Source organism: Calypte anna, chromosome 1 (assembly GCF_003957555.1).
Source record: "Calypte anna isolate BGI_N300 chromosome 1, bCalAnn1_v1.p, whole genome shotgun sequence".
Taxonomy (NCBI): Eukaryota; Metazoa; Chordata; class Aves; order Apodiformes; family Trochilidae; genus Calypte; species Calypte anna.
In genome coordinates this window covers 41,251,167-41,264,461 of record NC_044244.1, presented here as the reverse complement: position 1 = coordinate 41,264,461, position 13,295 = coordinate 41,251,167, and the positions used below count along the sequence as shown (strand labels likewise).

Here is a 13,295-nt window from a genome sequence, read left to right as displayed (position 1 = left end):
CACAGTAAAAGGAAAAGTGAAGATCTGCCTTGCCTTCTGCAGTGAAAGAAGGAAAAATAAGTAAGACAACTTGGTGAGATCCTTCCTTCGTGAGTCAGCAGGTCTTGCTGCCCTATTAGTGCCAACTCAAACTTGTTCCTTCAAAACTAGAATCCAGATCCTCCTCTCTGGAAGATTAGTTGAATATTTATTGAAGGAACATGCCTCATTTGGTACATGTACAACCCCCAAAATTTTGCTACAAAGTATGTGGTCTTCCCAGAATTCTGTTTATAGTGTCACAAAGCAACTTGAAAATTTGGCTTTCAGCTCTGATGAATAATCTGAAACAAATGCACTGATTTATAAACATTTTTTTCTGCTCTTGATAGCAAATGCTGGTGATAAAACACTTCAATAAGGAACCAGCTCAATTTACCACTAAGCACCAAATAATCCATATGCTAGAATAAAAATTATAACAATTTATAAAGCTCTTTAAAAGCTCTTTAAAAAGTTCCACCATGAGGATTTTATTGTAGGTTTGTTTTTTTTTTTTCAATTACTTGTCTCAAAATTATTTTAGTATACATTTAAGAAGAGGAGTTGAAAAAAGGGAGCAGCCGGGATCTAGGACTACCATATCTCTATCTCCATACTACATGCTTTCCAATAAATCTTGGCCTGGTGGTGTAGGATTAACATTTTCTCTTTTCAAGTCTCAGTCCTAATAGGGTCAGGCTTTTTGGAGCACTCTGTATTACTGCAGTCTTGAAAGACAGTACTGCTTATTATTCACCACACCAAGTAAGCTATTGGACACAGCTACCGAGAAAATATTTACTGAATTATTTATTGAAAAGATAGTTTACCAAATCACATTATGATCAGCCTATTACTAACCTAGTTTAGAGAATGGAGTAAAGAAGTCTTCTGAAGTTAGGAGAGAGAACTCCATCTACTCCAATGAGCCCAAGCTTTGGGTAGATCTGTCAGAATAATTCCTTCATGTATCTGAATTTTTTCAAAGCTGACAAATGAAATAGCTGTCAAAGAGGCTTTTTCTTTCTTACATTGTTTGTGCAACCCTCATTCAATGCAGCTCAAATTACCCAGCTGAACATGTAAACATCAGTAATGAAGCATATGTGAGATTGTATTTTGGACCAGATTTTCTAGAGATTAAGTTCCACATAAACACCAAAATAAGTAGCCAGGTTTTCAATACAGCTCTTCTGACTCCAGTTTTGGAGGCTCTACATGTCAAACTGGGCAGCTGCCTGTTTTGAAAAACTGAGGGTGGGTCCTCAGGAGCTTTAACTGTTGCTACTCTGTGTTACAGTTTACACCTGCTGGAGACCTGCACTCCAGGGCATAACTGTCGATACAGGGAAAAAGTCACTTAGGTTGTAAACCCCTTCACTCAAACATCTATTCTAACTAAAGCCAGTTTAAAATGTTTTAAATTTATTATTTATTGAGCACAAATACAAAACTCACACTATTACTCCTTTTTTTTTTTTTTTTTTTTTTTTTTTTTTTTTTTTTTTTTTACCTATGGGCAAACAGACATGTCTTCTTTGGCAACCTCTTGCCCAAAATGAGCTACCACTGATCATCTTATCCAAGACCAGGACTCTCCCTGAGCATGACAGCCCCAAGGCAGCAGGTGCAAAGGTGCAATCTCTCTTCCTTTAAATTATAGTGTATGGGAATTCAAATACATTTCCTAGGCTCCTTATCTGGGATCAGTTGTTTCATTCAGCTTGGCCTCACCACCTAACCGTGTGTTGATTACTAGGTTATATTATCCACTGCTTATGGGTGAGCTGGCCCTAAAAAACCCACTGATGATCCCAGGGTAGAAGCTGGAGCAAGGTTTCATAAAACCTACACAATCTGAACTCACAAAAATATAGAATAAGGTTCTCACCTGAGCTGAACTCAGATGGTCATTCCACATGGCTGCTCCAACCCTCATCCTCACAAAGAGGAGGAAAAACTAGGAGAAAGTGAATATATGTCCATAAGCCATTCTCTGTAACACTCATCACAAAGAATTGTCCTGTGGACACCTACAAAAGGAATCCCTGATGCTTAGAATCTCATCTAGAAATAACTCAGCTTCCTTAACTACTCCTCACCAGAAAAAGTAAATAACTAAGACAGCAATCAGCACAAGAGCTAGAATTGCTTATACAGAATGTAGCCCAGAGTGACAAAGCTATGCTTCAGGACAATGAGGACCTGGACTTCAAACCAGTTGTCATCAACCACAACAAGGAGAAAGGTAAGAGCCGGCTCAGGGAAAGGCTGGGAAAGGAGAAATGTTTTTCAAAGGAGCAGGAGAGATAATGGATATATATGTATGCATACATACATATATACATATATTTATATATCAGAAGCATTAATGCATATCTGAATTTGCATAAGACCTCAAAGTTTTTGGCCCACTATTTTCACATAATCAAATTTGTGTTCTGTATCTTGGTAAGATGAGATCCTCTAAAAAGCGGTAGTGTGGAACAGTATCAAAGAGTAGGAAAAATTATTGGTTGATAAAAATAGGTGTTTTATTTATTAAATAAACAAATGCTTTTGGTTTCTCATTTATCTGATGAACTTTTCAGACTAGCTCCACTGGTATTTCACCTTGATCTGGCTTGGAGCTTCCTGCAATATTTAGCCTGAAGAAGCTATTCTGCTCGTGTCCTGTTTGGATACCATCAAGGGAGAAATGTCTGCTAAGAGTACCTGAAACCAAAACCACAAGCAGGAAGATACAAAAGTAGAAACACTACAGAGTCAATGTCAAGAACATTATAACCACTGTCCACTTCCTCCCATGATCTCTTCCTTCCTTCTGGCATTTTTCTTTTATGTCAGCATTTTCACAAACACTTAAGCCCCTCAGAAATCCGAGTCTCATCCTCAAAGTCTCCAAAACATTTGGAAGCCACTGTACAAATCACAAGTAAGAGACTTTGGAGACTTCTAAAAACAGGAGTTTGACGCATGATCCAGGGAACTGATCCTGCTAGCTTTTCTCTAAGCTACCCTTTGAAACCTTTGGAAGACAATTTTGGGATGCCTATTTTATCAGTGCAGAACACTGTGATAGAGAGATGAACTACTGTTGGAAATACTGCATACTTTCCTGGAATGCTAACAGCAAAGTACCACTTTGAGGGTATCTTGTGTTTTAAGAGAAATTATTAGCAACTGAAAACTCAGTACCTAATTCTGCAATAGAAAAATCATTATATATGGAATATTTCTACTAAGAAAGTTGGTTCAAAATCTCATTAAAAAAAAAATAAATCACATTCCTGGATTTACTACAGCCACAGTTGTTCTTATACCAAAAAACCATCTGGCCCAGCATGTTCTCTTTGACACTGCCCTGTGGCTGACACTCAGAAGACCGTGAAGGTCTGACAGAACCGCTGCTGGCACGCTCTTCCAGCTTTCACCATTCATCTACCTTCCTAAATCACTTGCTATACCATTGTCACTGCTGGATCTTTCCTGTATGAATTTCTCTTATCTCTTCTGAATCTAACATGGTAGGGAAATCACTTCTGCAATTTAATTATGAGTTACATAAAAAAACATCTTTTTTTTTTACTTAAATACCCTCCTTCACAGTCTGTACGAATGCCCCCTAATGCCCCTGTGAGACAGTAAATATTCATCTCCTACTTGCCTTTTCTGTATTTTTCTTGATGTTACAGATCCCCTCATACCATTTACCTCATCTATTTTGAGCCCAGAAACACAGCAATACAAAAATCCAATAAATCCAGAGACTATTCAAATTACTTCAGTGTATCATATTTAAAAGAAAAAGCATTCATTTCTAGAAGTTAACCTTAATGACATCAACTTTTGGCACATACTCCTCTCACTTGTGTATTCCATTCCCTCCAAGTACCATGATGCTCTATTGCAGTGGGTGTCTTGGAAGATTTCAAGATAGCTGTGGAAGGCCAAAGAATAAATCTGGCACGTAGGAGTGAAGAAAGTGAAGCTATCAGATTAAAGGCTGTAGGCAGGTGTTCTGGCTGGAATGGTCATACAAGCAGCAACATGCCATCAAGATAGAAAAAGTGATATATTTTATCAGCTGAAGGGCCATGGAAGCAGGAATCATAGCTAATTGAGAGAACTAATGCTAAACCATTTTTAGACCAATTTTATATGAGCATACAAAGGTAAATATTAAAAGGAAGAGACACCACTACCTACATGTGCAGCATTCATGTCTCCAGGAGATCTGAAATCAGACGTCACCAAGATTTTAAAAGCAGGACCCAAATTTTCTACTATTTGCACATAAGGCTACAATTCTACTTCTGTCTTCTTTTTTCAGAAATTGAAAAATGTGGTGAAGGAAAAAGAACAGACCCCCACTTTTTGCCCATGAAGAACTATAAGATTTGATATTTACAATTTTCAAAATAAAGCAAATTTTCAAGGTCTTACAACAGAAACCTTGTTCCCTCTGCACAGCACAGAGAGGAATAAAACTTATGAAAGTACTCTCACTAACATAACCTGGAGTACACACAAAGCTAGAGGCCTCCAGAGCTCTGCATGCCCAACTCTTGTTAAGGTGTGGCTGTAACACTGCCATATAAATAAAACCGAGCTACTACATCCTTCCACTCTTTTGAACTCCTTAAATCTACTTCCATTCTGCTTTAACTAAAGTATGACTCTGCTGAAGAGGTTGTACTAAGGATTAATATAAATTGCTGTCACAGCTTTCTCTTTACTTAGAATTTCCTTTTGTTTAAATGGAATGGAAAAGCTTTGCCCTGATTTTAATTTCTGGTCCTGTGCTACGTCCTACAGCACAATACTACACACCCCCTCCAGTCTCATTTTTTTAACAAAGTACATTCCAATTATTTCCAAACTAATCTTTCCATATCCTGTAAGGCCTCTTAATTATAAATTCTGATTTAATCCTAAGCCTTCTGAATTGTCTAAACAATCATCCTTGTAAAATATGTCCATTGACTTTTTAATCAATGTTTTAATTAATGAGTAGTTGTTACTGTTGTTGTTGTTAGCTATAGTAGTCACACAGTTATATTAAAATATACAGTAATATCAAGATGAAGAAATTCATGGTATTAGACAGCAAAAGCAGAGCTCTACAGAAAGCTAAGACCCCCAAATCTAACTAACAAGGAGATTCACTACCAACCTTGCACTCGGTACTCATGTATACTGGAAAAGAGCTTTGTTTCATTCTCTGATATGGCAAGCAATTATGCAGCAACTCTTCTTTTTGATGTTTATTTACTGACTGTATAAATTATCCTGTTTATCATAAATTAATATTGCAAAGAACTGATCACATTCTAAGCATAGTATACCAACAGTGACTATATTTGAAATCAGAGACCAGAGGACTTCATTGCTCTCCACTTTGTCTTATGTTGCTTTGTAATCCATATGGATCCAGTGTTTTGACTGAATCTATGTAATTTCTAGAATTGACAAGGACATCTTTCTGTGAAGGGAAGTTTTGAATGTCACTGATGTGTTACGAGTAAACACACCCATTATATAGTGTGTTTTACTAGTAAACACACCCATCCTTCAAGTGAACTGATACTCTTCCTTGCTTTAAGTAAGATCTAAACACAATGTGGCTCCCAAAAGCTGGTTAATTTTAATACATTGTGTAGTTTTTCTCTTCAGGTATACATCAATATAGGCTACAATGTTTTAGAAATTTGCAATTATGAGAAAGTAAAGATGAATTAACAAAAGACACAAAACTAATACAAGCAAGATAAAGCAATAATGATGTAGAATGAAAGTCTGACTTTGTTGAATTAAGACACAGTCACTGATAGCCATATCATACCAATTAAGAGCATCCATTTAACTGATGGATTTAACAGATTTAATTTATACATATTAACTTCACACTTTACTGAGTGCTCCATATAGAAAAATCTGTCCTGTAACTGCTTACCTCCTACAGGGAATAAGAATTTTAAAAAACCCCAAACAATAAAAAACTACCAGACACAATAAAATAATAAAACAATAAAAAACTATCAGACAACAAAAAGACTTGCAGAAACAAGCAACTGAGGTTGCTGCTGCTGTCACGTCTCTCCCAGTTTCTTAATTTATTATGACAGTCTGAGAATCTAACTTCATAGTTGACAGGGCCCAAGATTTATCCCACACTTCTGATTATTTCCCCATACCTAACAAAAAACTTTGAGTCTATGCTGATTTATACTCTCACTTGTTTTGGTAATTTTCAGATCACAGTGGCTTAAGAAAGCAGAATAAGAAAAAAACAGTGTGTTCAGACGCTAGCTTCAGAGAGGGCTGGATATCAGAGACCTTTCCATGAATCACAGAGCAAATTCCACTTTTTTATTGGATTTTCAGTATAAACATGGATGCTATTTTCAAAATTAGTCTCCAGTTCTGGGCTCCAAACTTCTGATAGCAACAACTTTATTTTCAAAGATGTTGGCTAATGGAAGTCCACATGACCGCAGCCAGGAAAAAATATGGAGCAGTTCATCTGAGCTACAGTAAATATAGACATTAGCATGAGGGCAGTCACAAAATACCTCTCTAGTGACTCCAAGGTGAGTACAGACATAGCTTGCATGCAGACATTAATACTCCACTGAAGCACAGCATAGGATAATTAAAGTAAGCAATTCTTAATTTGAGGGCTTTGTAAGTTTTATGGGCATGCAAGGCTTGATTTCTTGGTTGTTAAATATTTTTCAGATTTGCATGCAATCACCTTGATAACAATCCTCATCCATCCAGCAGCATGGAACCTGCCATGAAGAGAGGAGGCTGCAATGGCTCAGTCTGGAAATTTCTACAGTTACCAGGTGCCATAGATCTGAATGATGTTTAGAAGAGGAAGATCATCAGAACTATCATATTTTAAAAATCTCCTCTCAAAAGAGAAATTTAACTTATTTCTATTACTTTCTGCTACCATTTGCACCACGAGGAAAAGAAAGAAGGGCAAGGAAAACTGGAAGATAGCCACTAAGATGAACCCCTTTCAGTTTGTCTTTAGAATATGTGTTTATGAAACAAAATGCAACTTTCCAAAAGCTGTTTAGTTTTATATTTAAAATAGTTGCATCAAAAAAAAAAAGTTAAAATCTATTTGAACTTTTGGGAAACACAGAGAAAAATAAACATCACTAACAGAAGCATTCATTTGGAGTTCAAGTAAGCAACACATTGTGCACAGCTGTCTGGAAAAGAATAAAAATGAAGCTAAATTAAAAGGAAGACATGGATTTCTTTAATCATACCAATGATTATGCAATCCTAAATGAGTTATGTACCATTTGATGACATTTTACATCTGGGTGCTTTAGAAATGATTTCTCATTCACTTCTAACTCTCCTCCTACTCTATGTTGATAGGCAAATTAGGCCATAATCCCCCATCCAAGGGGGCAGGAAATCAATGGGGTTTGGGTTCTAGCTAGTTTGGGTTTGTTTTGAAAGAAAACCACAGAACAGTGGAACATTCACTGAAAGATGATGAATGATATGGTGTGATATATACATACACATAAAAACATACTAACATTTTTGTCATCTGAGGCAGACTATAGATTACTACTACCCAGCTGGGAATTAAACCTACATGCCAGGGATGGAATCTCTCCTCTTCTAAAATAAGGCAACAGATTTTGAAGAAGCACTGCAAGGCCAAAACTTGGATTTAGATCCTAACCTCAGAATATAAGAAATTTCATTATTTCAAACATGAACCTAATTTTTAAACTGATTTAGGATGGCAAGGCCAAGTTTATAACAGACAGATGTTACTTCAAGGCCTGTGACCATCTGCTCCTAGCTTGTCTCAGAAGTCTCTCCTTCAGCTGCAGTCTCCCAGACGCCTTGCTGCAATTGTTGCTTCACTCTACCTACCAGAGCTGACAGGTTACTATCACTCCTGGAATATGGTCAGATGCTCCAGGAAAAAAGCCACCTAGGCTACTATCACTCCTGGAATATGGTCAGATGCTCCAGGAAAAAAGCCACCTCACCTTTTTCCACAAGAGCTTCCACATGACTTAGTTACTTGGTCAAGAAATGCAAAATAGCACCTGAGAACAGACACATAACACAGGTACGTCCATTTTTCAAACTGGAAATTCAGGCCTTCTGCCCAAAGCACACCACAAAGACAGTGGACACAACCAGGAGTTTACAATTTTATACAATAGAAGAGAGATTAATGTAAGATAATGGTGCTCAATGTGAAAGTCCTTCAGGTGCAAGCTAAAATAATTTAATGCTCCTGAATTTCCCTACTGGAGTAACCAAATACTAGTACACTATCTCATTTAATTCTGTGGGGATAAGAAACCTATTCAATTCTTTGCTACTGAATTCACAGCAGACGATGTGCTTGCATTTTTGTCTCCTATACTGAAGGTTTAGCTCTTTTACAGAGAGCTCCACAGAATCAGTAACACACACTAGCATTTCTGGCTTCATTTATAACCAAAAGTTCACTCTGCATCCTAGGACTCTTCTTGAAAAGACACAGGATTAAGTGCTGAAGAAACATAAGATGTACTAGACCACCAAAAGCTACTTTTGTAGTTATTTTCAGAAGATTTGACATAGAAGAGAATTGAGATATCATAACAGTTGTTATTTTTTGTAAGAGAAATTGAAGTAATGCAGGCTATTCAAATTAAGCAGGGATTCAGAGGGGTAAGGAATTCATTCTTGGCTATACTGCAGACATCCAGACATCCTGCATGAGAAATAACATAATCTGTTTATCCTAGTTTGCAGTCTATAAAACAAAGAAAATCATACTTCTTTTCCTTACAGATTTTCTGAAGATAAATCTATTAGTATTTACAAAGAGTTCACTTATGTTCCTATATCACATAAATACCACAAAAAACCTGTAAATAAAATAAACAAGTGTCTGAATACATTATGATGAATCTTTTGTCTGTACTCCTTTGTATCTTTTCCAAAGGTTTCTAAGAAGAGTGTACAACCTTCTTGAGAAGACTTACTAAGTAGAGAAATTACAAAGAACAGAGAACTTCATGGAAACTGCTAATCTTTAGAAGAGTTAAGATGAGTGCAACCTGGAAACAAGAAATGCTTTTGTAAAAAAAAGCAATGCTTAGTCCCTACTAAAAATGGACTATCATAAATTAGAACTAAGGAGAAAAAAAAACCACAAAACCACAACAAAATAATTTCACAAAACAGTGAGATGAGTAGCATTTCATAGCTATTTGTATTTACATCTGCATAGATAAGCAAATGAAAGTCACCACTCCACTCAATTCCATTCTTTAATCTGAAATATTTTTCACATCACAGATTCGGTCTAACAAACAAAACAATGAGTTGTGCTGATTCTTTAGGAATAAATTCCTTAGTAGATGTCCACAAAACTCTGCCTCAAGGAAAAGATGGTAGAAAATCAGAATGTAGAGAAGGTATTACGTGGTTTTCTCAAGTAAGAACCAATGTCAGTCAACTTTTGTTGCTACATTATTTTTCACATACACTCGTTCTCCGTTTTTTCACTTTCTGACCAGAGATAGGTGAATTCTAGAAGGCTTGGAACAGCTGAAGTGTCAGCTGATATATGAGCCCTCTGGCAAGGCAATTTTGTGAAGCAAGGCTCTTGCTTTCTGATTCAAATAGTTAAGAGACTCTCTTACACTTTCTATTTTCAGATGCTGAACAAAGACTTCATCAGGAATATCTGCAACGACTGCTTTCAGCAAGGTTTCTAGCAAGCTTTCCCTGGACTAACACCAAGATTTAGTAACCCATGATAAGCTTCAGAACTCTGTTCTTTGGGAATTCTTCAGAACAATGCAGCACATAATACATTCCCTGGAGCTTACAATTTTACACAGTAGGAGAGAGATTAATGTAAGATAATTGTACTCCACGTGAGAGTCCTGTGGCAGCAGGGAAAAATAATCTAATGCTCCTGAATTTCCCTAGTGAAGTAACCAAATACTATTATACTACTTGATTTCCTTCTGAAACAAAACAAAACAAAACAAAACAAAAAAACACAAAAACCCCAAACCAAACCAAAAAACCAGTAAAAATCTAATCCTTTGCAGTGGCCAAAGACATCCAGTGAAGGTTTAAAAAACAATGTAAAACCTGTTAAGAAGAGATGGCTAAAGATTTTGCATAGACTTTAGTTAAGTGAGAGATACTTAAATCTTCATAGAACAGTCTTGCCCATTACAATCAGTTTCCTAGGTGTTCCTATGTGGCCTACATGAGTAGCAGTGAACTATCATTGGGTTCCAACCCTAGGTCTTCTATCTAAAATCACCAAAGATTTCTCACGATGTGTGCATGATAAAACGCAGCCCAAGTCACTGAGAGAGCAGTTCAGCTGCCTAAACATAAGAGTCAGATGTCATTTTAGATTCCTTATATTATCACATCTGGGCTTCATCTCACACTTCAGATCTACTCCTGTAGATCACACATCACATCTGTCAGCTCCATGGTGTCCTCAAAGGCAGGAGGTTCCTATTTCTCTTGTGAGACCCTGTGTCAAGTACTGTGTCCACTTCTGGAGCCCCCAGCACAAGAAGGACATGGAGATGTTAGAGCAAGTCCAGAGGAAGGTTACGAAAATTATCAGAGAGATGGAGCACCTCTCCTGTGAAAACAGTCAGAAAGAGTTGGGGTTGTTCAGCCTGCAGAAGAGAAGGCTCCAGGGAGACCTTTTATAATGGCCTTCCAGTAACTGAAGGGGTAATGGTTTACACTGGAAGAGGGTAGATTTAGGTTAGACATTAGGAAGAAATTCTTTACCATGAGGGTGGTGAGACACTGGAACAGGTTGTTCAGGAAAGTGTGGATGCCCCCTCCCTGGAAGTGCTCAAGGCCAGGTTACATGAAGCTTTGAGCAACCTGGCCTAGTGGAACATATCCCTGTCCATAGCAGGGGGGGTTGGAACTAAATGATTGTTCCAACCCAAACTATTCATTCTATGATTCTATGTTTAGGCAGTGAAATTGCCTCCTAAGAATTCTTGTGGCCTGGATCCCCATTAGCTGATGAAATAGACCCCAACAGTAATGCTTGGAAGGCCAAAGGATGGGACAGAAGTAGGAATAATGTAGTCTGATGTTGGGTGACTCCTAGCAAATCTTGTCCCCAAGCCCATGCATGTCCACGGTGCTGTATGAGAAGACAGTTCAGGTAGCATTTTCAAAACCCATCTACCATAAATTTTATATGCTCATCTACAAAGTCTATGAAAATAGCATAATTCTATACAAGATCTACTACAGCCCACTTAATGTGCATAAAGACTTAATTTTACCAAGCTGAACAAACATCACACGCATTTTCGAAGACAAACATATACTTAATATTTAAAACATATGATATGTTACCTAACTAGAAATCTTCATTCTGACAGTTCCATAAAGTCCCGTAGAGTCTGGGGGTGTGGGAATCAGTAAACGAATACATTGAAAGGTGAGAAGCATTGTCACTAATCTTATGAAGAGTTCTTTGTATCCCTATAATCCACTAAAAATAAGTGGGTGGGGAAATTTTCCAAAAAGTTACAAAAATACTAATTTAATCAAGTGCAAATACAAGGGTTGCTTTTGATCTGAGATCTCACTAAGTCCTACCTTAAAAACAACCAACCGCATTTAGACATTTCTAGCAGCGTAAGTGAAAGGAAATACAACTAATCCAGAAGGGAAAAAGAATAGAACATCCCCCTTTCCAAAATTCATACTGTGCTAATGGGCACAACCATGCTATCCCAGCAGCTAGTCAGCAGATAATGCCAGATAATGCCAGCAGTCAGCTAGGGATCAAATGATGACAGAAAAATGAAGTCCTCTCTTTTCTAGAAATGGTACTCCAAATGGGAGTTAGCACACAACAGGCAGTCACAGCAAGATTTGAATGGCTACTGCCAGGATTACAAATTTCAGTGTGAGACCTTACAATCAGACACTACCCCAGCAACCTCACTCATATTTTAATAAAGGGAGAAAGAGGAATGTGTTTTGATTCTCTTTTTAGTGCCTTTAAGTGAAAGCAGTTATTTTACTGAGACTTATCAAAGACCATTCATTAGCTGCAAATAATTAATCTGCATTCTAGGAATAGAAATTTTCCCAGTCTGCGGTCGTAAAATTAGAAAGCTATTTCTGATCTCTTTTAGTATCCTAAAGTCCTCCCACACTGGGAGAAAGAAAGCTCTTTGCTATTATTAACATTTATCTGTTGTCTGAACCTCTTCTAGAAGCAATATGTTTCCTAACATTTTTAGGGTACAACAAAAAGTCAGCTAAGAGAAGACCATGAGTATGGGCAGACACCTATTCTAAAAAATTTGAAAGATCTGTTGGCAAGCTTTGGATCAGTATCTTCAATCATAGGCACCTGTTAAGCACAGTGTTTTACAATATTAAAACCCAAGTGGATGAATGTAAAATAAAGAAAAGAAAATTAGAAATCTGTCTGCCTGTGTGGATCCAGCCTGTATATTTCATTACTAGAGAGCAACAACACAGACATAGGGGTCCAAATCAACTGCACAGATCTCCAGAAGGGTTCATCCTTTGTTAAATTATCAGGTTGCTCTTTTTGCTGTTCATACTGGTTAACCTTTTTCCCTATTACTATGGGAATCATTTGGAAACAAAGTTGAAAATAGCAAGCTGTTTGTAACAATGTATACACACAGTTATTTGAATTCCAAATACTTGAACTATTTGATTATTTTTGTATTCTGTTTTATGAAGAGATATTTATGAACAGTAGTACAAATAAGAGTTCTTCTGTCTTTTAAAAATGAATGTCTGGCTGCTCTTTGCATAAGAAATACCTCTCACACAACTAATCATTCGACCATCTCATGCTGAGGCAAATAAATCTATTTAGTCTGTTCTATAACATGTAATTTACAAGTCTGAGTCAAAAGCCTGTCAATGGTCAAGTTATACAATCCATCTGAACAAATATTACCCAGTTTGAAAATGAACTCAGTAGGAAATACATCTACTGAAAGGCTAACTGAATTCTTTCTTAGAAATTTTAGTTGTTTCATAGCTTCAGTGAGTGCAGACTGGAGTCACTGGACTTTATCATTTCTAGTTCACTAGCTGATTTCTTGACTTTTATTGCAAAGAACCTCAGTTTTTACCAAAGTAAAGGCTCTGCATGACTCAGAAAAAATACCCCTTTTCCCCACTGTTTCATAAACAGCCTTGAAAGGAATTTGGGACTGCCATTG

The 13,295-nt window shown here is 37.1% G+C and overlaps 1 protein-coding gene across 2 annotated transcripts in view; it reads right to left on the bottom strand.

Annotated features, from left to right (window-relative positions):
• The window catches only part of SCUBE1 (signal peptide, CUB domain and EGF like domain containing 1), a 184,065-nt gene that overhangs the window by 139,017 nt on the left and 31,753 nt on the right, over positions 1–13,295 (bottom strand). The gene's annotated exons all lie outside the window — the stretch shown is intronic.